General features: G+C 43.3%; 1 pseudogene; it reads right to left on the bottom strand.

Moving 5' to 3' along the window:
* Positions 1-22: 22 nt before the first annotated feature.
* Positions 23-24569, bottom strand: LOC112256777 (annotated as a pseudogene).
* Positions 24570-26284: the final 1715 nt, after the last annotated feature.

Raw genomic sequence — 26284 nt, 5'->3', positions numbered from 1 at the left:
TTTTCTTACCATCAGTTATAGGTGTGTGTTCTCTGCTCACCATGGTTTCATGCGAGTCACAACATCCTCCACGTCATGTCTGATCTCATAGGTGGACTCCAGACGGAACAGGTTGAAGTTTCTCAGCAAGCAGTCGTGGAGGGTCAGGAACTGCAGGTTCCGTTTAGGAAGAGCCAGACAAACTGGAACACAAGGATTAAAACAGAGAGACATGACAAAAAAATCCTCTGTAATTGATGTCATTGGTATAGATCTATTACCTACCTATTTCAGTGTAACATAAACAGGACCTCGAGTTTTCCCTGACCAGGAACAACTCGGTAGCTATGTGACAGGGACAATCCCTTCGATATAACAGCTGCAGAGTAGACTAGAATGCTAATTTACACCTGTAATCTCTTGGAAGGCTAAAACAGTTAAGATAGCCTTATAGACGTCGATAGGCTCATGGATTTCAATGGGATTACAGGGCTTGTAGGCATTTTAGCCTGTGAAGGTGCCCCTGCTAGCCTAAAGAGGATTGGCCATTAAGAGGGTGCCAGCTCACTGCCTCTGTGGTGTGGGATAACACAGCAGGGTGTGTGTGCGAGACGAGTTTGCGCAGAGACACAGTAGACAGACACACACCTTCACCAGAATGGTACTCATTCGGGACTATGTTCTCATCCAGATAATCTCCTCCGTTGGCTAAAGAGGCATCTGGTTAAGTTGCTCGATCTGGGAGATTCGTCTCTCATGACGAGACACCTGTTAGTGTGAGAGAGGGAAGAAAGAGAGACAGAAAGAGAGCTGGAGAGAGAGAAAGAAAGACATTGGGTGAATGCACCATCCCCCCACTCTTACCCTCCCCTCACTCACTTGACAGTGGTATTAAAAACAAAGTTTTGTAAAAATAATCATGTCAGATGCATCACACTACTTCACCGTCTGTCATGACTACCCCTTCATTAGAGACCATCTCTCTCATACAGTTTGGCTTGTATCTCTTCAGTGAGCCTGCAGGCTGTTTTTTTTTTCGGTCAGGGGCCTAAATGTAGTAGCATCCCTGATGGTTGTGTGCCAAATATGATGCAGAAGTCTATATAATCCCTGTGTTTAATATGTGATCAGTCAGTCACTAGCCGCCATGCTAAACTAATCCTGTTATACTGCGTGTTCCCTGCCAGTTACTACCCAACCCAGGGTTTTGTCACAGTCGTCCATCTTTTTACACCGCCGTGTTCCCTGCCAGTTACTACCTAACCCAGGGTTTTGTCACAGTCATCCATCTTGTTACATCGCCGTGTTACCTGCCAGTTACTATCTAACCCAGGGTTTTGTCACAGTCATCCATCTTGTTACACCGCCGTGTTCCCTGCCAGTTACTATCTAACCCAGGGTTTTGTCACAGTCATCCATCTTGTTACACCGCCGTGTTCCCTGCCAGTTACTATCTAACCCAGGGTTTTGTCACAGTCATCCATCTTGTTACACCGCCGTGTTCCCTGCCAGTTACTATCTAACCCAGGGTTGTGTCACAGTCGTCCATCTTGTTACACCGCCGTGTTCCCTGCCAGTTATTATCTAACCCATGGTTTTGTCTTAGTCATCCATCCGGGACTGGTCGAGAGGTACATAGATCTAAAGACTGTAGAACCCTGATTGAGACTAATACCCATTGAGCCCATCTGGGACAGTCATTGCAAAACGAAGCAAAAATTCCATAATGATGGATAAAGAATCCACTGCAATGTCGGTAATCTAAATAGGAAATTATTATTTCAAGAGTGGGTGGCTCATGGCTTTGAGGAATTATGTAAATAACCCCAAGAACAGTGATAGCTAGAAGCTCAGTAGCACTCTGACCAGCTCATCCTCTCATTCCCCATGTTTAATTACAGACTTTCTCTGCAGTGTGTCTGTGGGACCTGCTCTGCTCCATCCTGCATAGCACAGCTCTACACAGCACATCTCTACACAGCACATCTCTACACAGCACAGCTCTACACAGCACAGCTCTACACAGCACACCTCTACACAGCACATCTCTACACAGCACATCTATACACAGCACATCTCTACACAGCACATCTCTACAAGCCTCCGGCGACCAAACAAATAACGCATAATACCAAAGTGGAATCTGGAGATTTTCGGTTGCTCAGGGCAACCCGGGGCCACGCAAATGAGTCCCCTGACAATGGCTCTGGGAACAATCTAATCAGCTAATTATTGAAAAGCTTCTCTTCAGTGGCGGGCAGAGGAGAGGAGGACTACAGAAGACTTGAAGTGGGTAATTACAGCAGTAGGGACAGAGCAGGTCAGTGGATGGACTGGTCGCATGGTGATGGAGGGTTATGGGGATGAGACTTGTTAACAACACACTGTATGCCTGTTTATAGGAGGGACTAAGGGTGGGTGGGTTTGGAGAGCAAATCAGATCAACAGTGGTGTTTTTTCCTAGGATAAGAGAAACCTTAGTGCTCTTTCCTCATTAGTCTCTTTCTACCTCCCTCTCCTCCACTTCACCCACTCCATCTCTATCACCAATGTTGAGCCCTAATTGGATTCAAAGGCAAATTCAAGGGCGGAGAGGAGTATGTGTGGGGGGTTGCATACTGTATGTACTCCAAAAGCATAAATGAATGTATTTTAAACGAGCCACGCCAACCCTATTATGATGCTATGCTTTCTGGGCGGTTATTGTTCCGCAAGCCAACATATACGTCGCTTCAGTTTAGCCAAGCCGTAAATAGAGGAGGGGTTCTCTCATTCTTAAGCGCATCTAGGGGGGCATGTAAATATTCATTATCTTAGCATCCTCTCCTTGTCTCCTTCCCATCACCCCTAACCATAGATCTAGGATCAGATGAAACTTCCCCAATTCCCACATTTTAAGCATTAGAACGATGAAATACATATCTGATCCCATATCAGCGGTTAGGGACAACATCTCCCCGTTTCGAAACAGCACCTACCAGCAGCTCCAGGAGGACCTCTTTCTCAATGGTGGTGTCCTGTCCCTCTGCCAGCTCTGGTAACAGACATAAGTACGAGGCCACCCGGTGGAGAGTGTTGGGACTGTAGGGAGAAAAAAACAACTTCAGCATATTTTACATTATGAACTATGAACTTCCAATTCATGTGTATTTTCTTTGAGCATCATGGTTATATTTTTTGCAACGCTTTTCTATTGACATAAATATATGAAATGGAGACCCAAGGGTAGAAACGCACATTCAAGAGAATATATTACCATGCAGATTATGTTTTTCTGAGGAGGAAAATGATCCTATTTCAAAGTCGCTACCTTTCATCTGACAATATGAAAAGTGTCCCATTCACCTAAGACACAGATATTTTCTTAAGTCCTGTGCTTGTAAGCATTGCGATGTACTGTACGCTAGTCCTCGTGTTTTCCTACTCTGCCCTGCTAACTAAGGCCACTGCAGACCTGCACTGTCAGCATGGTGTGTACAGGGGCTGGGGCCGCATCAATGCGACGGGATTATGAAAATCCAACCGCATCTCTATTTCTCAGAGCTGAAGCAGAGGGTTGAGAGGCTGCTGTCTGAATAGAAGGCTGTTTTAAGCAGACAGCTGTGACATGTGCCACCATGACACAGACAGGGGTTGGTATAGAGAGAGACACTGTCTGTGACAGAGTCCTATTCAGACAGACCGGGACATGTGTCATTGTAGGCAGCAGTGTGGCCAGACCCGTGATGCCATGTTTAGTTTGACCACATGGGTCTGGGGTTTTGCTGACCATGCAGTTGGTCTGTCTAGGGACTGGCATGGGTCACGTTGCTGTACTGTACTCCATGACAAAGCTAAAATAGCTGCTTCCATTGAGTCATTAGGGAGATGAGGCTGGACGCAGGACAGATCTGAGAGCTGTTACTTTTTGTTAGGGCCATGAGCCCACAAGCCTGCCTAATTGTAATTTTATCTCCACCAAATCTCTAGCCAGACGACACGCAATGAGGAGTTCTTAAAAATGAAAGAGAAAAATACTGTGTGTGTGTGTGTGTGTGTGTGTGTAACGCCCTGCCTGTGAGGGTTTCCGTTAGGAAAATGTGGTGCCGGACATTTGACCGGCAGCATTTAAATTTACTGGACATTTTGTACATTGGGTTCATAACCTGATTAGGGGTCCACCCATGGTGCTCAGAATGACAGAGCTCACAGAACATGCCATTTGAGGATAAAAGGATACGCGGTCCTTCTTACCGAATTCTGATGCCCACTTTGAAGAAGTTAGAATAACTGTCCACACGTACTTTTCCTCAGCCAACATGACTAGTAATGAACAGCAAAATCACTAGTCTGTCAATCTACTATCCCCCATAGCAGAAAAGTTTAACTACTTTATTGGTTAGCTTGTCAAGAAATAAATAGTCTATTTAAACTGACACTGGGACAGTTGTGGGACGATAGATCCCAAATTCATAAAACCAATAGGCCTAGGCTACATAAAATATAAATCAATGAGTCTGACGCATCAAATCAGAACGCATCGCTGGAAATGTTGATAAACTATTATTTCTTCACATTACACAATGCATTCAGAAAGTACTCAGACCCTTAACCTTTTCACATTATTCTACGTTACAGCCTTGTTCTAAAATTGAGTAAATACAACTATTTCCTCATCAATCTACACACAATACTCCATAATGACAAAGCAAAACCAAGTTAAGAAATTTATTACAAGTAAAAAACAGAAATACCTTATAAGTATTCAGATATTTTGCCATAAGACTGGAAATTGAGCTCAGGTGCATCCTGTTTCCAATGATCATCCTTGAAATGTTTTTACAACTTGGAGTCCATCTGTGGTAAATTCGATTGGTCAAACATGATTTGGAAAGGCACACACCTGTCTATATCTGTCTATAAGGTCCCACCGTTAACAGTGGATGTCAGAGCAGAACCAAGCCATGAAGTCGAAGGAATTGTCCATAGAGCTCAGAGACAGTATTGTGTCGAGGCACAGATCTGGGGAAGGGTATAAAAAAATATCTGCAGCACTGAAGGTCCCTAAGAACACAGTGCCCTCAATCGTTCTTAAATGGAAGAAGTTTGGAACCACCAAGACTCTTCCTAGAGCTCGCCGCTTGGCCAAACTGAGCAATCGGGGGAGAAGGGAGGTGACCAAGAACCCGATGGTCATTCTGACAGAACTCCAGAGTGCCTCTGTGGAGATGGGAGAACCTTCCAGAAGGACAACCATCGCTGTAGCACCCCACCAATCAGGCCTTTATGATAAAGTGGCCAAATGAAGCCAGTCCTCAGTAAAACACACATGACAGCTCGCTTGGAGTTTGACAAAAGGCTACCCAAAGGACTCTCAGACCATGAGAAACAAGATTCTCTGGTCTGATGAAACCAAGAATGAACTCTTTGGCCTAGATGCCAAGCGTCACATCTGGAAGAAACCTGGCACCATCCCTATGGTGAAGCATGGTGGGGCGGCAGGTAGCCTAGTGGTTATAGCATTGGACGAGTAACCGAAATGTTGCAAGATCAACTCCCCGAGCTGACAAGGTAAATATCTGTTGTTCTGCAACTGAACAAGGCAGTTAACCCACTGTTTCTAGGCCATCATTGAAAATAAGAATTTGTTCTTAACTGGGAAAGGTGAATGAAGAAAAGTACAGAGAAATTCTTGATGAAAACCTGCTCCAGAGCACTCAGGACCTCTGAGGTGAGGGTTCACTATTCAACAGGACAATGACCATAAGCACACAGCCAAGACAACGCAGGAGTGGCTTCGGGACAAGTCTCTGAATGTCCTTGAGTGGCCCAGTCAGAGCCTGGACTTGAACCCTAATCTAATGTCTCTGGAGAGACCTGAAAATAGCTGTGCAGCGACACTCCCCATCCAACCTGACAGAGCCTGAGAGTATTTGCAGAGAAAAATGGGAGAAACTCCTCAAACACAAGTGTGCCAAGCTCGTAGCATCATACCCAAGAAGACCCGAGGCTGTAATCACTGCCAAAAGGTGCTTTAACAAAGTACTGAGTAAAGGGTTTGAATGCTTATGTAATTGTGATATCAGTTTTTTATTTGTAATAAATTTGCTAACATTTCTAAAAACCTTTGTCATTATGGGGTATTATGGGGTATTGTGTGTAGATTGATGAAGGAAAAAAAACTATTGAATTCATTTTAGAATAATGCTGTAATGTCACAAAATGTAGAAAAAGTCAAGAGGTCTGAATACTTTCCGAAGGCACTGTAAATGCAGCAATGTGCACAAAGCAGTAGGCTAGGCACGAAAGTTTGTCCAATAATGCAATTAACGGGAAAACACCATTGTCAAAGCACATGCGAGCGGTTTCATTTGACAGATGAAAACATCAGCTAGAAATTTAGGAAGAGGGGAGATCTAATATGTAACTAGCAAACTAGCATTGGTTGCTAATATGACTAGGATTGTGCCTTTGGCTACTGGACTATGAAAGAAAGTTGATATAAAATAATTGCCTCCTAGGCTGTGGTCTGACTTTGGCTAGGCTACTTTGAAGCAAGGTAAGACATGCCTCATAATAAAAGTTGTAAAAGTTCAGGTTTCAAACAATTTAAGTATGTTTTCAAAATGCATACTGCCTCCAGCTCATTGCAAAGTGGTGTGTGATGTGCTGATGAGGCCTGCCTTCCGTTGCCTATACATTTGCTGTTTGAGATGCTGTAGAAGCAGTTCTCACACTGTCTTTGACAGATTTTCCGCTCAAAGGCTCTGTATGCTGTATGCATGTGATAAGATACATAACAAATAAGCTGTACAATATAGTCCACAAAATTATGCAAATGAACCTATAGACCGATAAGCGTTACCAGAAAAATATATTTCCATCAACTGGTATTTCCATCAATGAATAGGCTAAAAAGCATTATTTCCAAAGGGATTTTTTCCCAAGACAATCGGTTGGTGGCAATTTTATTTATCGGCTTTGTTCTTTGTTCTTTTTTCGGCTAAAAGCCGGTTATTACCGGCTAACGGAAACCCTGCTGCCCATGTGTGTTTTGGGGACTTAGCGAATCTATCTGGAATAATGGATGAGGGGCAGTTTAGCTTCTGGGTAGCACAGCTGGAATAGCTGACAATAATAAGAGGGTTTTGTGGGTAAAAAGCACCTTGTTAAAAGTGATGGAAGCCTTTAAAGCCGGGGGGGGCTCGGTGACAATGCAGAGCCTGGCTTTATCCATGAGACAATAACACAGAGGGGAAAGGGAGTCTCAGCAGCACCTAGGACCAGGGTCAGAAGGAAAGGATAGGAAGCACACACACACTAACAAGGCCCAGCCCCATGAAAGTGATGGAGGGGGGGGGGGGGGTTGGCAAGGCCACTTGCTAATATGATCTGACAAATACAGCTGTTCAAAGAGTTTATTCTCAAGCCCCTGCAAATTGCTGAAATTAATGAGGCGAGTCTCTCTCTCTCGCTGGTACCACACTACTCTGCACATTCAAGGACTCACATGCTGCCTGCCATTTGCGGTCAGGGGGGCAGCGGTTGGGATGTTAGCGATACCGATACGACATTCAGCATTTGTCATCATGGTAGCATAAAGGTTAGGGTGTGTATGGATGTTTTTTGGGGTTCACAATCCCAGATATGACTCCCCTCCCCACCCACCCACTACCTGAGATGGCCAAACTGTTTGGTGAGGGATTCCTGTGTGTCCACGGCTCCCACATTGGACAGGGCAAAGTCCTGCAGCTCTGGGAAATGGGCAAAAGCTGCCTTCTGAAAGGCAAGACACAGCAAACATTTAGAGATCATAAGGAAACAACTCCTTACCCACACACCCCAGAGACCGTGTGATGTCAGGCACCTTTTTCATTTCCCTAATGTACTAATCCAACATCTGTGTGGGGCTAGAGAGAGGTAGGGGAAAGAGCGAGAGATGGACAGATGGAGAGAATATTAGGATGAACAGATGAACCAGCCTGCATATTTCTCTTTAAATTAATTTGATCATATCAAGTTGAGAGGTAAAAATGCATGTAAGACTGAAATGTAAAATATTGAGAATTCTCTCTAGGACTGACTTTGACTTTATATTCTTTCTTGTAAATGACATATGGAAGCTGTCACTAAATGATGAATGTTCCATATTCATACATGTACAACTCACAGCATGGGTTATGTCTCCCAGGTGCACACAGTACACTTAGGTAAACTTTTTCCTATCTTTAATGCTTAAATGTGCAAATGATGTTCAAAACTGATGCCTATCAACGATTTGAAAAATCTAGAATCATTTGTGATGTGGACAGGTCAAGTAAACAACCAAACAAAATAGAGTAACTCATCCATCCATCCTGGGTAGTACTGTATACAAGTACCTGCAGTGATGCGATTCTGTCGTAGTGGAGCGTGGTCATCTCCTTCTCTGTCAGGGCGTTGCCAGCTGGTCGTTGATCCCAAAGCCGGTGTAGAACAGCATGCCCAGTAACTGGCAGAAGAGGTGTCCCTCCTCCTCTCTCTGCATGAGGCTGGACACCAGGTGGGAGTCATCCAGCACCGTGTTGAACCAGCAACGTGTTAGGATCAGGGCCTGGGGACAGACATAGAAGGGAACCACACATTACATATCATGGTAAAACAATGAAACCGCTGCCCTTATTTATTGAGCCTATAGTCTTGTATATGTTGTTTTTTAAATAAATATTCACGCATCTACCTATAACTAGAAAAAGCATAATTGGGGTTCAATTGGGGCCAATCAGATCAATCCATCTACAAACCAGAATTCCCAGCATTTGAGGCCCAGAGAATAAATAGGGCCCTATTGATTCAGAGTCTATTTCAGCAGGGTGGTTTGGACTATTTTTTGCATTTCATAGATGAGGGTTGGAAGTCAAATTTCAAAAAGTGGAAAGGAGAAAAACAATGACAACATCCTACACAGTGACCTCTACTCACAAAAAGAACAGCAAAAATTAATTGAAAAAATGCCATGTCTTCTACTGAGTTCACCTCTCTGCAGATGATACTACTCCCGCAACAAGACAGACAAGCTTTATCTATGGCCACAGCTTTGATCTCCACAGACCTGTCACAGACGGCTCAACCTAACAGACACACAAAATGTAGGATCTCTTTTTCCATACAGAGATTCACAGGGTCTTATCACGTCATCCCAGAGGGAAGCATGAGATTTCAGCCATTCCTTTGTAAAAGGATACTGCTGAGGGGGAAAGGACTTCTCCGGAGGCAGCTTGCCTTGCCAGTGCCAGGAAAAGGATAGCATGTCATCGGATAGGGGGAAAATCAATCCATCCGATCCTCCCTCGGGGGGGAACAGGAGAACCATGGCCACGCAGCCCAGAGAGGGAAGGAAACATCTTGACTATGTGACATCCTCTCTGCGTGTCATGATGAAACCAAACCAGACCACAGAGAAGAAAGCACACTACACCATGACGTTAAAACTCAAATTTTCTACGCTAGAAATAACCTGTATTTTCTCAACGTCATCAAAAAACAATCATTCAAGGTTGCATACTCTACACATATCAAGATATAAATAGGTGTACAGGTATAGGTAGGTACAGCAACCTCAAACGTGTCTTTGCATGCTCAGTGAATGCAGATATTCAGTTGATTCTATATAAATGGATGCCTAGCACACTTCATACATATGCTACACAACACCACCATAGATTCCCTTATAAATAGTGTGTTTCTTACCTCCAGGTGAATCATGAGCTCGATGAACCTCACGCAGGAGTGGACCTTCCCCCCAAGGGCCTGAGAGAGACAACACAGAGAGACATTCAGTTCAGGTAATAACATACACAACACACATGACCACCATCACACACACTCAAACACAGAGGGGGATATGGGAGATGAACGAGGGTTTTCAGCAAACAACTGTGGACGACACCATGGCGTGTGTGTGTGTGTGTGTGTGTGTGTGTGTGTGAGAGAGAGGGAGGGAGAGGGAGAGAGAGAGAGAAAGAGAGAGTGCTGGGGCCAGGAAGTGGCCTGGCCGTGCACGAAGACACCGGTATGTTTGTCTCTCCTCTGGGGCACTGCAATGTATGCTGGGAGATCAGCCATCATTAGGGGAGGTAGGTGTGTGTGTGTGCAGTAGCACATGTCCATTGTGCTACATACCACCGTGTGTGTGTGTGTACATCCCTGTGCTGTGTACCAATGCTCTGACAGGGAGGATTAGAGTCTGGGTCTCAGCAGGACTACCACCACCCAGCTACATGTTGGGAGAGATGCTATTCTGAGCACACAGGTTGGGCGTGTGGGGTGGGGGGGGTCTGTGTGTCGCCTTACATTACATCACCACACAGACTGTCACTGTGGGCGTGGCGGGGGGCAGCTGAACAGGGCTGCTCTTTCAGAGTGGGGGGGTCAAGTCAGGAGGAAAGGATGAACTTTGGGACTGATAAAAGGTTGGAAATGGTGCATCTCACACCAGTAATGAGGGACTTTTGGACTGTAGAAATGTCACGTATAAAGACTAGGAGGTAAAGGCATGTGCATGGGGTGTCCTAGTTTGCCTCTGGTACCCAAGATGTCTGTCTCTCTGCTAAAGCTTCAAATAAACAGCAGAGTATTTTTAAATTGGCACAATAAGTTGTGAAAACTTTTCAGCATGAGGAAAGTGTCGTTGAGCACCATTTTAATCCTTGAAAATCTCAACTTTCTCCTCCAGTAAATGTGGCCTCCCCGCTGCGGTGTCCAGCTGCTTATGGGAATACAACGAAGCTGCATTGTTCATAAATCACAGCTGTGTTGCTAAATGTTTACCTGCTGGGGAGACGGACATCAGAACCACCAAAAACTTCTTAATGAGCTCAGAAAGGAATGTCCTCTCCATCTTGCCTCTGGAAATAAAAGGCAGGAAATAATCATTAGCGACACGCAACACAACGCTGTGCCTTTGATGGAACTATTCTAATTTCTGAGGGGACTATTATAATTGATGGGACTTTGATGGGACTATGGACAAAACAAAATGTCGATTTTGGATGGGATTATTATATTTTTTTGATAGAACTACTATATTTCAGATGAGACTACTATATTTCGGATGGGACTACTATATTTCGGGTGAGACTACTATATTTCGGATGAGACAACTATATTTCTGATGAGTACTATATTTCGAATGAGACTACTATATTTCAGATGGGACTATTATAATTTGGACAGGGCTATTATACTTTGGAGGGACCATTAGATATAGGATGGGACTGTTTCTACAGCTGGTGCAGGCACATGGCAGAAGCTTTGCCATCCAGAAGCTTTGAAGCTTTGCCATCCAGCTTGTCAAAATGTTCTTGATCAGATTGAAAAACTTTTGGAGCTTGTGAACATTCGTCAACTCGTGTTGGAGTCAAGACTGTACCGATGACAGACAGTGAGTCTAATGACGCTATAAAAGAAATAGCAAAACATTGAGACAGTTTGTCTTTGGTTGACCGACCCTTTTCTACATAATAAATCCCTATTCAGTAATGTAAAAAATATTTTGGCATAATCTTAAACATTATGCATATCTAACAGTGTGACAGTTCTAAAGAAAGGAGTACTGCAGGATAAGGGAGAAAGGAGCTCTTACTGGTAAGAGACATCCACCTGGGCAGTAAGATGAGCTGCTGCACCTGCTCTCTGATCAAATCCACCTCCTGAGAGACAGACAAACAGACAGGAGCAGAGGGAGAGCAGAGAGAAAGAGAGAGAAAATGGGAGAGAGGGTCAGAGAGGGACATAAGGATATTTGAGAGTTGGTAGAATAATTGCATTGCACCAAATAGATTCTAACCATTGCATATGCTTCAGTAGAATCAGAGGGATAACAATCGAATTTCAGAGTGAGAATGGTGCAGTGGCTACCCATTGTTTTGAGCAGGAGTGGGGAATACAGATATGCTTGGGTGGCACCTGAGTATAAAGTGTTTTGAAGTGTAATACTGCCACCTAGTGGAAGCTAAACCAAACTACTTTCATGGAAACCACATCCAGGATGTTTTTCCCTGACTTCTGCTCTTGTCTGCTCAGCTTTGTGGATCTGAGACTAGGGCTGTGGCGGTCATGGAATTTTGTCAGCCGCTGATTGTCAAGCAAATAACTGCTGGTCTCACTGTAATTGCCTGTAAATGAACACAAACATTTAGCATCTCCTGGCATCCACACTTGGCCTACAAGGCACTGATGCAGCCCTTTGGAATGTCTACATTTTAAAAAGTCTAATAAATCCATGTAATATAGCCTACACCATCACAATATATCCATGATTTATTTTAGACAGGTCTAAAGAAACATGATATGAAGAAAATGTAGTATATTTCAGAATAACATATTCTGAAGAGTCCTTATGTTAGGTCCTGATCTGGCTATGACATACAAGTATGGCTGTGGGCTACACTAGTTGCCTTAGCAGACAAGATTTGATTAGAATTCTGTGGCATTATTTTATAATATGAATTTCACAGCGGCATCCCCTTGTGTGAATGTAATGCCCCCTAAAAAAATATGCTTTATTAGAAAGGTGCATTTTTAAATGGTGAAAATTACCTTCCCCAATCTTGAAACTAACACGCCGACTATTTATGCCAGTTAGGCTCCACACCATTTGTAAAGCAGATGAATGTGCTGAATTTTAAGAAGTTATTTGGCCACTTCAGTTGCAAAACAAATATAGACCTATGGGCTAGGATACATGAGGTGTGCGACTATGATAAATTGCATGCGTTGTTTCTTGCCTTACTGCACAAGCTGAGCATCATTCACAAGTGATTGGTTAATATTGTCACTCATCAGACTATTCTTCATTTAATCTTGTCGTTACATATACTATATATAAATGTGAAATGTGTTTTTATTTAGAATGGACCATCATGATGAACCTGTCTCAGAACAAGCAGGGGAAAGAAATATGTAATCTATGCACTTAAATAGCTAACGGAGAATAATTTCCAGTGGTTCATTTTATTGCCAGCCAGGTAGGCTATACTCCTGTTGTAAAGCAAAGCAATGTGCTTAATATTAGGAAAGTATAGAAATACATTTACAAGGCCTAACTGACATAAAGCTGATAGGATCCGCTTTTAATTAGAGGCCATCAAAACTCTGTTTTCTAACATAACTGCATAGCCTATAGAAATGTTGCTGCAACATGAGCTCATGGGCTCTCATGAAGTGTTTGAGTTTCGATAACATTTGCATTTATGTCAGAGTGATTAGAGGGACAATAGAGTACTGAGTAGCAGGCAGTTAGCAAGTTTGGTAGGCTATTAATGACCATCAGCAGCATCAGAGCTTGGAGAAGCCTAATTACTGTGACTAAACAGTCACGTGGAATTTGACTGCAGTTGTGACCGCCGGTGTGGTAGTAATACGGTCACCGTAACAGCCCTATCTGAGACGACTGAGACTACTAGGTAGGCATGACTAGTAGCTCTATCTACAGTACCTGTTAAAAGTTTGGACACACCTACTCATTCAAGGGTTTTTCTTAATTTTTTAAATATTTTCTACATTGTAGAATAATGGTGAAGACATCATAACTATGAAATAACACACATGGAATCATGTAGTAACCAAAAAAGTGTTAAACAAATCAAAATACATTTTATATTCTTCAAAGTAGCAACACTTTGCCTTGACAGCTTTACACACCCTTGGCATTCTCTCAACCTGCTTCACCTGGAATGCTTTTCCAACATTCTTGAAGGAGTTCCCACATATGCTGAGCACTTGTTGCTTTTCCATCACTCTGCGGTCCAACTCATCACAAACCATCTCAATTGGGTTGAGGTCAGGTGATTGTTGAAGCCAGCTCATCTGATGCAGCACTCCATCACTCTTATTCTTGGTCAAATAGCCCTTACACAGCTTGGAGGTGTGTTGGTCATTGTCCTGTTGATAAACAAATGATAGTCCCACTAAGCGCAAACTAGATGGGATGGCAAATCGCTGCAGAATGCTATGGTAGCCATGCTGGTTTAGTGTGCATTGAATTCTAAATAAATCACTGACAGTGTCACCAGCAAAGCACCCTCACACAATCACATCTCCTCCTCCATGCTTCACGGTGGGAACGACACATGCGGAGAACATCCGTTCACCTATTGCGTCTCACAAAGACAAGGAGTTTGATAACAAAAATCTCAAATAAGGACAGATTTCCACCGGTCTAATGTCCATTGCTCATGTTTCTTGGCCCAAGTCAGTCTCTTCTTATTATTGTTGTCCTTTAGTAGTGGTTTCTTTGCAGCAATCTGACCATGAAGGCCTGATTCACACAGTCTCAACACAGTTGAGATGTGTCTGTTACTTGAACTCTGAAGCATTTATTTGGGCTGCAATTTCTGAGGTGCAGTTAACTCTAATGAACTTATCCTCTGCAGCAGAGGTAACCCTGGGTCTTCCTTTCCTGTGGCGGTCCTCATGAGAGCCAGTTTTATCATAGCACTTGATGTTTTTTTGCGGCTCCACTTGAAGAAACTTTCAAAGTTCTAGAATTCCACAAATTAATATTTAAGGCACACCTGTTAATTGAAATGCATTTCAGGTGACTACCTCATGAAGCTGGTTGAGAGAATGACAAGATTGTGCAAAGCTGTGACTACTTTGGGTGGCTACTTTGAAGAATCAATATAAACAATCTAAAATATATTTTGATTTGTTTAACACTTTTTTGGTTACTACATGATTACATGTGTGTTATGTCATAGTTGTGATGTCTTCACTATTATTCTATAATGTAGAAAAAAGTACAAATAATGAAAAACCCTGGAATGAGTAGGTGTGTCCACACTTGACTGGTACTGTATACTTCAGCTATATTGCTTCCACCGGTACAGTTCCATCAAGTCCAAGAAGGGGAGTGAACAAGGGAAGAGGGAAGGGACTCTTCATTCATGGTTTTTACCAACATACTTTCTGCTATAAAACAACCTCCTATACCCAAGATGCTTATATAATATGTGGTGATTCAGCCAATAACAAATTCCCCATTTCCAGAGAGGTAGAAATTGGTTGGTGTGTGACATACCAGGCTGTACCAAGCAGTGGTGGAGGAAGACAAACAGTACAGTCTGTTCCTTCAGAGACACGTCCTCCATCACACACTTAAATAAGTAGGGGAAGTGGCTTGGCACCTTCTTAAACACCTGGATACACATAATAAACCAAGGGTTAAAAACAACATTAGAGGACATTGATATAGAAGACATTGATCAATGCTCTCTGGAGACATTTGCCCTAAGTAGATGTATTGCTGGGGCTGTCCATGTACAGCCAACACACAACACCCACATTCACAACAATATAGCATGTACAACAACACACTCACTGATTGTTAACACAGCTAAGCATTTGCTATGTGAACCAAAAATCTACAACCAAGGATGAACATTTCTGTTTGACAGGCCAGGGTATTCATTCTTACCTCACAGGCAGGGACGTTCTCTCTGATGATAAATTATTATCATTGATAAGGTATTGAGGCCACATTAAAAAGGGTCAAAAATCCACCTGAACTCCAGTAACATGATCTTCCTAATGGCGAACCTGAAGATAAAATAGCAGACATGGAGGACTTGGTTAAACCATTTATTCAACTTGTGGTAAGAAGATTTAACATGACAAAATACTGATGCTATTCAAGAGTTGAGTTCACTCACACGGACTTTAGAATCACTTTCTCATAGACATCCTCCAAGACCTGAGTGGGTGACAAATACCGTTTGTTAGAGCAAGCAGACCGTCTCCACTATACTCATAAATCAATGATATATCTAAGTAGGAGGCTAACCTTTGGGTCGAATGGTAGTTTATTCTTGGGGCACCCAGTATCTATTAGCCAACTTGAAAAAGAAAGTGAGAGAGGTTATTATAACAAAAACTATAATCCCGGCAACCCATAAGCAAATGTTGTGTGAGTGCACTGGATTTGTTTCTGGGAGTGATGGTAAGATGTCTGGCCCAGAGTGAGTGGAGGAACCAGGAGGGATTTGCTTTGGTAGAGAACACCAGCTCCTCTGAAATCATCTTGGCCAAGTCAAATGGGGGAAATGAACCCCTCCCGGAATTCAGAAGATGCCAGCCAGGGTTGCATTCAGTACAACAGAACGGTGTGCAATGTGGAATTCAACAGAAATGGAACTCAAATAAAATAAAAGTTCACTGGTCGCATACACATATTTGCAGAGGTTATCGCAGGTGCAGCAAAATGCTTGTTTCTAGCTCCAACAGTGAAAGAAAACTGTACTGAAAAACCAGTTGGAAAACATCGTGATTATGGTGGCCCAGAGGGCGATGACCTGGTGTGCTGCACAAGTTTTGCGATTTCAGATGGTCACATCCATATTGATCAGGCCACACCCACTAAATGTACCTCTAGCCAGCAGATCCGACCCGCTTGCTAACAGCTGCACTAGGGTCGGACAGCCTTCAGTCTGTAGATTTAGACACTGCATAGCTGGCGCGAGATATGGCTCAGAAAATGTACCTCAATCCAGAAATGAGAAATGCAATATACTTCCCATGAATTGTACCATTATCCCAACTGTTACACCAGGAAGATTGTTTCTCCGGAAAACTGACCTTTTTGTCCTCATGCTACGTCGCAAAAGCCACAGCAGCCATTTTGGGATGGCAGTGTCAGCCAATCACCTCCTTAGTTGATCAACACTGCGTGCTATTCCATAATGGCTGCTGTGGCTACTGCTAGCTAGCATGAGGATGAAAACGGCAGTTAACTTTAACTAGCAGTCTATAAAACTTCTTGGTGTAACAGTTGGGATAATGGGACAATTTGGGTACAATGCATTTCTCATCCTGGGATTGCAGGACAATTTCCAAGCCATATCTCACAACACCTCTGCTGTGTGTTAATCAACACAGGAAGCCTTCCTATCCCATTGCAACTGTAAGCAAGCGGGTCGGACCTGCTGGCTAACGTACCTCAAAGGCTGTTTAAGAACTGTCTGCACCAAAAACATGTTGTTCAGCACAAACCGTCACACAACCTTGCAAACGCTCCACAGGTATACCCCGGTGACTGGACACCCCGCCAAATTGTGAATTCGTTCAACTAATCAGTGATGTAAAAAACGCACACCTGTAGAATAGAGTATCACAGTAGGAGCCACAATACCTAGCGGTTAAACAAGGAAATAGTTCCAATAGATTTTTTTTTAAACTTCAAATAAGGGCTGTGTTTGGTGTAGGCTTACCCTGGCATGACGTATTGATAACCATGTAAATCTCTCTAGGACTAGGTGACTTATCAATATATATATATTTTGTATTTACACCAATTTTCAATCTTGTGTCATCGCTACAACTCCCCAACGGGCTCGGGAGAGGCGAAGGTGGAGTCATACGTCCTCTGAAACATGACCCGCCTAACCACACTCCTTAACACCCGCCAGCCTAACCCAGAAACCAGCAGCACCAATGTGTCAGAGGAAACACAGTCCAACTGGGACAGCCTGCAGGCACCTGGCCCGCCACAAGGAATCGCTAGACCGCAATGAGCCAAGTGAAGCCCCACCGGCCTAACCCTCCCCTAACCGGGCGACGCTGGCCAATTGTGCGCCTTCCTATGGGCCTCCCGGCCATGGCCGTTTGTGATACAGCCTAGGAATCAACCCGGGTCTGTAGTAACGCCTCTAACACTGCGAGGCAGTGCCTTACACCACTGTGCCACTCGGGAAGCACGGAAAATATTTAATTTAATCAATTGTAGAATAAGGGGTCTTAATACTTTCCGAATGCACTGTTCCTGGAGAGCTACCCTCCTGTAGGTTTTCACTCCAACCCCAGTTGTAACTAACCTGGTGTAACAGTATAGCTTCCGTCCCTCTCCTCACCCCTACCTGGGCTCGAATCAGGGACCCTCTGCACACATCGACAACAGCCACCCTCGAAGCATCGTTACCCACCGCTCCACAAACGTCGTGGCCCTTGCAGAGCAAGGGGAACAATTACTTCAAGGTCTCAGAGCGAGTGACGTCACCGATTGAAACGCTATTAGCGTGCAACCCCGCTAACTAGCTAGCCATTTCACATCGGTTACACTGGTTCAGCTTATCAACATGCTAATTATTAGAATCAGGTGTTCTAGATTAGAGTTGGCATGAAAACCTAGAGGACGGTATTTCTTCATGAACCGGGTTCAATTGCCCTGATGTAGAACCACCAGAAAAAAATATGGATATTTTCTATCAATCTTTGAAATTTGTCTTCCCTTATGGATTCGCAGAAGATATTTATATAAACTGTACAGGGCTCTGTAGTTTCAAACAGATACTAGACAATTAGATATCAAAATAATGTTTGTCAAATTCAAAAATACAGGGGAGTATACACTATTTAAAGCTAACTCAAGAGAACTGGGTATTCAACAAGAATGTTATAAAGGAGCATTTTTTTATTGAAACCAACCCCCTGCAACTGGGCACGGACATTTTACGAGACTCCTGTTTCCCCGAATCGAGAACGAAAACTGCATCGATAAGGTTGGTTAAATTCTCTGTGCTTGTTACGCCTTGTACTAACACACTGTAATCAGTTGCTGAAATGTTAGACAAAGGGAAAACAACCTCCAAAATGAAGGACTGGGCTGCCCCAGTGTCTCGCATTATCTTCATCGGCTGCTTAACAGCATCGCCACACTGCAGAGACACAAACATGTATGAAACAAAGGGTTCATACACATCTGATCTAAAATCTTGTTTAGGGAGATACGCCAATCCCAACCAGAGACTTAATGGGCTAATTGTCCCTAGAATTTCTAAGCAAACAGCTGGAGGCAGGGCTTTCTCCTATAGAGCTCCATTTTTATGGAATGGTCTGCATACCCATGTGAGAGACACAGACTCTGTCTCAACCTTTAAGTCTTTACTGAAGACTCATCTCTTCAGTAGGTCCTATGATTGAGTGTAGTCTGGCGCAGGAGTGTGAAGGTGAACGGAAAGGCTCTGGAGCAACGAAACGCCTTTGCTGTCTCTGCCTGGCCGGTTCCCCTCTCTCCACTGGGATTCTCTGCCTCTAACCCTATGACAGGGGCTGAGTCACTGGGTTACTGGTGCTCTTTCATGCCGTCCCTAGGAGGGGTGCATCACTTGAGTGGGTTGAGTCACTGACGTGATCTTCCTGTCTGGGTTGGCGCCCCCCCCTTGGGTTGTGCCGTGGCGGAGATCTTTGTGGGCTATACTCGGGCCTTGTCTCATGATAGTAAGTTGGTGGTTGAAGATATCCCTCTAGTGGTGTGGGGGCTGTGCTTTGGCAAAGTGGGTGGGGTTATATCCTTCTTGTTGGGCCCTGTCCGGGGGTATCATCGGATGGGGCCACAGTGTCTCCTCACCCCTCCTGTCTCAGCCTCCAGTATTTATGCTGCAGTAGTTTATGTGTCGGGGGGCTAGGGTCAGTTTGTTATATCTGGAGTACTTCTCCTGTCTTATCCAGTGTCCTGTGTGAATTTAAGTATGCTCTCTCTAATTCTCTCTTTCTTTCTCTCTCTCAGAGGACCTGAGCCCTAGGACCATGCCTCAGGACTGACTACCTGGCATGATGACTCCTTGCTGTCCCCAGTCCACCTGGCCGTGCTGCTGCTCCAGTTTCAACTGTTCTGCCTGCGGCTATGGACCCCTGACCTGTTCACCGGACTTGCTACCTGTCCCAGACCTGCTGTCTTCAACTCTCTAGAGACAGATGGGGTGGTAGAGATACTCTTAATGATCGGCTATGAAAAGCCAACTGACATTTACTCCTGAGGTGCTGACCTGTTGCACCCTCGACAACTGCTGTGATTATTATTATTTGACCATGCTGGTCATTTATGAACATTTGAACATCTTGGCCATGTTCTGTTATAATCTCCACCAGAAGAGAACTGGCCACCCCTCATAGCCTGGTTCCTCTCTAGGTTTCTTCCTAGGTTCTGGCCTTTCTAGGGAGTTTTTCCTAGCCACCGTGCTTCTACCCCTGCATTGCTTGCTGTTTGGGGCTTTAGGCTGGGTTTCTGTACAGCACTTTGAGATATCAGCTGACGTAAGAAGGGCTATATAAATAAATTTGATTTGAGTGCTCCCACACAAAAAAATGTCATTTTATCTGTAAAATGTTTGTTTCAACAGAGAAAATGTGTCCTTTCTCATGGCAGTAATGACAAGCTGACGGATATGAAAAATCTGTTCAGCCGATCTTTATCTTTGGGCACTGTAGAAATGGACAAACCTTGCAGTAGGTGGTGACTTTTTCATAGGGATAACTACTATGTGCTATGTTTGTGAAGGTAGTTTTATATGTCAACACAAACTCATCTGCAACAACTGCAGCCTTCTCAAGAGTGAGATCCATGTGCTCATAAATGTAGGTAGCAACCCTTTTGTGAAGGCAATTCTTGAACTGCTCGAGAAGTATTAGTGTCTTTAAATCTTCAAGGTCCTTGAAGGTCCTTCTCTTGAGAACCACACCACTGCTCAAAAAGACATGCTGTTCCCTTGCAAACTCAACATGCCTTTGTGATTCTGTCTTTTGTAATTTACAGAAATGTTGTCTGTATGCCTCTGGGACCAACTCGTAAGCCAAAAGGATAGAAGCTTTAAGTGTCATAATCTGAACTCTGGTCAAGAGATAAAGCTCCCTACACTTATTGAGCCTTTCCCATAACACCACATTGGAGGAGCAGTGACCAAATATCTCACAGCCATTTTAGGGATGTAGTGATCCGCTCAAACAGAGTAAAATATACATCCAACAATTGTTCATTGAAAGGCGGTACAAGTTGGCTGTTCTAACCAAGATCAAACTGAGGGTGTAGGATGGCTGGACTGGATTCAGAGTGCTTCCAGATCTATCGCTCTTCATCGAATGGCATGCTCACATTCCTGTTCCCTTTCCTTGTGCTCAAGGTCTAGTTTCTGTTGCTCCAATCTCTCCTCACTTTCTCTTTCCTCTTCCTGCTGCTCAGGTTCTAACTTCTGTTCCCATTTTGCCTTTAGTTCTAACTCTCGCAGTTGCACATCTACAGGACTCACCCTACTACCCACAGGACCCTTTTCATCAACCTCCCTCTCCAGAAGGATTTCCTCCTTTGACTTCTGCTTTTGGATTGCCAGATATCACCTTGATGTCATAATGCTTTGCGATGAGCAGATTTGCCTTTGTACTTTTATCTAGCATCTCCCATGTAAGATTTAACACAGATGCATCTAAGTCCATGGCTTTGTTTTATTAGCGTGTGTGATTATGAAACTCTCAAAATGATTCCCCCAAGCTTAGACTTTCAGGTGGATATCAATGACGGAAATTCTACCACAGAATTGTCTTATGAACACTCAAATATCTGGACACAGCAGAGCTTTAGAGTAGGTGATTAGAGTAATTACCATACTCATGGTAAACAAGAACCCGAACGAGTCCCAATTTGTTACGTTCCCCAGCAAGAAGCTTTAAGTGTCATAATCTGAACTCTGGTCAATAGATAAAGCTGCCTACACTTCTTGAGCCTTTCCCATAACACCACTTTGGTGGAGCAGTTACCAAATATCTCGCAGCCATTTTAGGGATGAAATGTTAGCAATCCGTTCAAACAGAGTAAAATATACATCCACCTCTTTTTCATTGAAAGGCGGTACAAGTTGGCTGTTCTGAACAAGATCAAACTCTGAGAGTGCAGGATGGCTGGAATGGATTCAGAGTGCATCCAGATCTATCGCTTGAGACACTCATATAAAGCAATAAAAAATATAGTTTTCTTATAAACTCAGCAAAAAAATAAATGTCCCTTTTCAGAATCCTGTCTTTCAAAGATACAGTGCCTTGCGAAAGTATTCGGCCCCCTTGAACTTTGCGACCTTTTGCCACAGTTCAGGCTTCAAACATAAAGATATAAAACTGTATTTTTTTGTGAAGGATCAACAACAAGTGGGACACAATCATGAAGTGGAATGACATTTATTGGATAATTCAAACTTTTTTAACAAATCAAAAACTGAAAAATATGGGGCGTGCAAAATTATTCAGCCCCCTTAAGTTAATACTTTGTAGCGCCACCTTTTGCTGCGATTACAGCTGTAAGTCGCTTGGGGTATGTCTCTATCAGTTTTGCACATCGAGAGACTGAAATTTTTTCCCATTCCTCCTTGCAAAACAGCTCAAGCTCAGTGAGGTTGGATGGAGAGCATTTGTGAACAGCAGTTTTCAGTTCTTTCCACAGATTCTCGATTGGATTCAGGTCTGGACTTTGACTTGGCCATTCTAACACCTGGATATGTTTATTTTTGAACCATTCCATTGTAGATTTTGCTTTATGTTTTGGATCATGGTCTTGTTGGAAGACAAATCTCTGTCCCAGTCTCAGGTCTTTTACAGACTCCATCAGGTTTTCTTCCAGAATGGTCCTGTATTTGGCTCCATCCATCTTCCCATCAATTTTAACCATCTTCCCTGTCCCTGCTGAAGAAAAGCAGGCCCAAACCATGATACTGCCACCATGTTTGACAGTGGGGATGGTGTGTTCAGGGTGATGACCTGTGTTGCTTTTACGCCAAACATAATGTTTTGCATTGTTGCCAAAAAGTTCCATTTTGGTTTCATCTGACCAGAGCACCTTCTTCCACATGTTTGGTGTGTCTCCCAGGTGGCTTGTGGCAAACTTTAAACAACACTTTTTATGGATATCTTTAAGAAATGGCTTTCTTCTTGCCACTCTTCCATAAAGGCCAGATTTGTGCAATATACGACTGATTGTTGTCCTATGGACAGAGTCTCCCACCTCAGCTGTAGATCTCTGCAGTTCATCCAGAGTGATCATGGGCCTCTTGGCTGCATCTCTGATCAGTCTTCTCCTTGTATGAGCTGAAAGTTTAGAGGGACGGCCAGGTCTTGGTAGATTTGCAGTGGTCTGATACTCCTTCCATTTCAATATTATCGCTTGCACAGTGCTCCTTGGGATGTTTAAAGCTTGGGAAATTTTTTTGTATCCAAATCCGGCTTTAAACTTCTTCACAACAGTATCTCGGACCTGCCTGGTGTGTTCCTTGTTCTTCATGATGCTCTCTGTGCTTTTAACGGACCTCTGAGACTATCACAGTGCAGGTGCATTTATACGGAGACTTGATTACACACAGGTGGATTTGCACATAATTCAGGAACGCACAATCTCTCCATCAGTGCTCAGACTGTCCGCAATAGGCTGAGAGAGGCTGGACTGAGGGCTTGTAGGCCTGTTGTAAGGCAGATCCTCACCAGACATCACCAACAACAACATCGCCTATGGGCACAAACCCACCGTCGCTGGACCAGACAGGACTGGCAAAATGTGCTCTTCACTGACGAGTCACGGTTTTGTCTCCCCAGGGATGATGGTCGGATTCGCGTTTATCATCGAAGGAATGAGCGTTACACCGAGGCCTGTACTCTGGAGGGTCAGTCATGGTCTGGGGCGGTGTGTCACAGCATCATCGGACTGAGCTTGTTGTCATTGCTGGCAATCTCAACGCTGTGTGTTACAGGGGAGACATCCTCCTCCCTCATGTGGTACCCTTCCTGCTGGCTCATCCTGACATGACCCTCCAGCAAGACAATGCCACCAGCCATACTGCTCGTTCTGTGCATGATTTCCTGCAAGACAGGAATGTCCGTGTTCTGCCATGGCCAGCAAAGAGCCCGGATCTCAATCCCATTGACCACTTCTGGGACCTGTTGGATCAGAGGGTGAAAAATGTCCGGGAAGTTGCAGGTGCCTTGGTGGAAGAGTGGGGTAACATCTCACAGCAATAACTAGCAAATCTGACCCCCCCCCAATACGATGGAAAACTACGTATCCCACTAACATTGCTCCTTTTAACACACCAGCATGTTAGCTACATTGGCAAAGTGGCAACTGAAGTTGACTTCAAAGTACAGCCAAGTAACGTCAGCTAGCTAGCAAATTGTGAGCCAATGCTAATGTTAGCTATAGTAGTAGCCAACTAGCTGGCTATGGTATCAACTAATATTAGCTAATAAAACAAATGGCTTGATTTTTTAGTAAATGGCTATCAACAAGGCAAAATAATTGTGGAAACCAAACTTGGTGTTTCACATCTGTGTGATACCCACTACGCATGTACACAAGGACTGTCTTGTGACCGTAGCGTACGTGTAGGTATGTACGGCAGGACCAAATCAGAGAGATAGGTAGGAGCAAGCCCATGTAATGCTTTGTAGGTTAGCAGTAAAACCTTGAAATCAGCCCTTGCTTTGACATAAATAGAAATACTTTCTATAGAACAACCTTCGCCTCAGGATAGGAAACCGAAATTAATAATTCATGTATATGTATTATATTAAACATAGAGGAGGGAGTAAAATATTGGCAAGCAATAAACATTTCAGAACAACTATGGCTGAATTATTATCCTTACACTTTCAAAAATACTAGTCGAATAAGACATGGGAGAGACGACGAATTTTGGCAAAGAGATTTATTTATAGACTAATACAAATTAGTAGCGGATTTAGGTACAGAGCTGCACCTTGCCGGGTGCGGCACAGGGCGCCCACGAGTGGGGGCGGGCGCTGAAGGGGGGGTTCGCCCAGGGCGCCATATTGAAACAAATCGCCAAACCGAAAACTGCAGACAAAAATGCTTTCTGCTACCAAGATCAGTGAAATGTAGGCTAAACTGACAATGGAGTGAAAAGCAGAAATCTCAACTAGCATGCAAGCTGCAGCAATGAAGACTGTGAAGGGGGAGGGGATAATTCTGTCAGGGGGAGATTGTGAGGCTCTATACAAATTCGACTGAGGTAAAGTTGGTTTTATATTCACACATAAGGACATTCAGACATTCATCAGACATTCGCCAAAAGCCATTTAAAAATGTAAAAATCAATAACTAATTCACCGTTTGTCTCAGAATCAAGCTAGATAAGATTTATTCTATAAATGTCTAGCATTTACAACCTTTTTTGAGTAGACATTCCAGTTTTGACTTCATAAAATTTATTAAATGCCATTTAAAGTGATATAAATCAATAACTAATGGACTGTTTCTCACAGAAACATCAAACTATGTATGATTTATTCTATACATGTCTAGCATACCTTTACAACCTTTGTTTTGAGGAAGAATTCCAGTTTTGATTTGATAGAGGGCATGTAGTCCGTCTAGAGGGCGTGGTCAAAGTTCTAATGAGTCTGTTATACCCTATTAGAAGGGGCCTGGTAAAGATCTTGCATCTTCAGTCATATTAAATTAGATTACAGAAAAAAACTACGTGATGAAGGGGTCAGGCCTGACTAACAAAGAAGACAAGTGGATGGATCAAGAGGACCAAGGTAACCAAGAAGATCAACATGGACAACATTCCACAGTGGAGATAAAGAAAACTCAGAGTGAACCATATCCATAACCATATATTAGCATGGGTATTGAACGATACCAGAGGGTGGAGAACATAAAAAGCACTAATATAAGAAGTAGATGGTACATGTTTGGTTTTTGGGCTGAATGTATACATTATGATTTGCCTCTGAACTGTATGTGAACTCCTCTACAATCTACTGGCACTAACCATTACTAGGACAAACTAGGACTTCAACCAGGCTGTCCCTATGCTATTTGCTCTCTTAAACTGCTAGCACAAAGCCTATGTGAAAATGTTTTTTCACAAAAGATCACGAAAAGAAATATCAACTGTCCCAAATCAGCTCTACATAATTCAGCAGGGAGGTGTGGAACTACCACACATTATACTTATTACACCAGTGTAGAAACTTCGTCACCTACATAGGTATTACCAAATCCTTTTCAGTTCATATTCCTTGCAGAAAGAACAATTTGCAAACATTTTATAACATCCAGAAAGACCGTTGTCTTAGAAGGGTATTTATACTTTAAAATACATATTTTATGTGAATGGATGTGAATTAAAGAATTCTGACATTGTTTTAATGTCCTAGTTTCATATTTTTTTCTTGACCTCCAACTCTATATATCCAAGTGAGCCTATGAGCCTACATTGCTCAAAATGAGTTGTTTGTGATATCTACACTCAGTTGCCACTTTATTAGGTTCACCACCCTATTCACGAAAATAAATTGCTCCTACATACACCAAGTCCAGTGGTCTTGGCTTATTAGACACTAAAGCATGCAGAGAAGTATTCAGGTATTCTGTTTGTTTGAATTTTAGTGCAAAATGACAGCACAGTCTGTGATGGTCTTCTGTATCTCAGAAAAGTTCGAAAACAGTTTTTATTTATTTTTATAATTCCAACACTCAGCTTGTACTGACTATAATAAACTCCAACTGGACTTA

This window comes from Oncorhynchus tshawytscha, linkage group LG08 (genome assembly GCF_018296145.1).
Source record: "Oncorhynchus tshawytscha isolate Ot180627B linkage group LG08, Otsh_v2.0, whole genome shotgun sequence".
NCBI lineage: Eukaryota > Metazoa > Chordata > Actinopteri > Salmoniformes > Salmonidae > Oncorhynchus > Oncorhynchus tshawytscha.
This window is presented reverse-complemented; position numbering and strand designations above follow the sequence as displayed.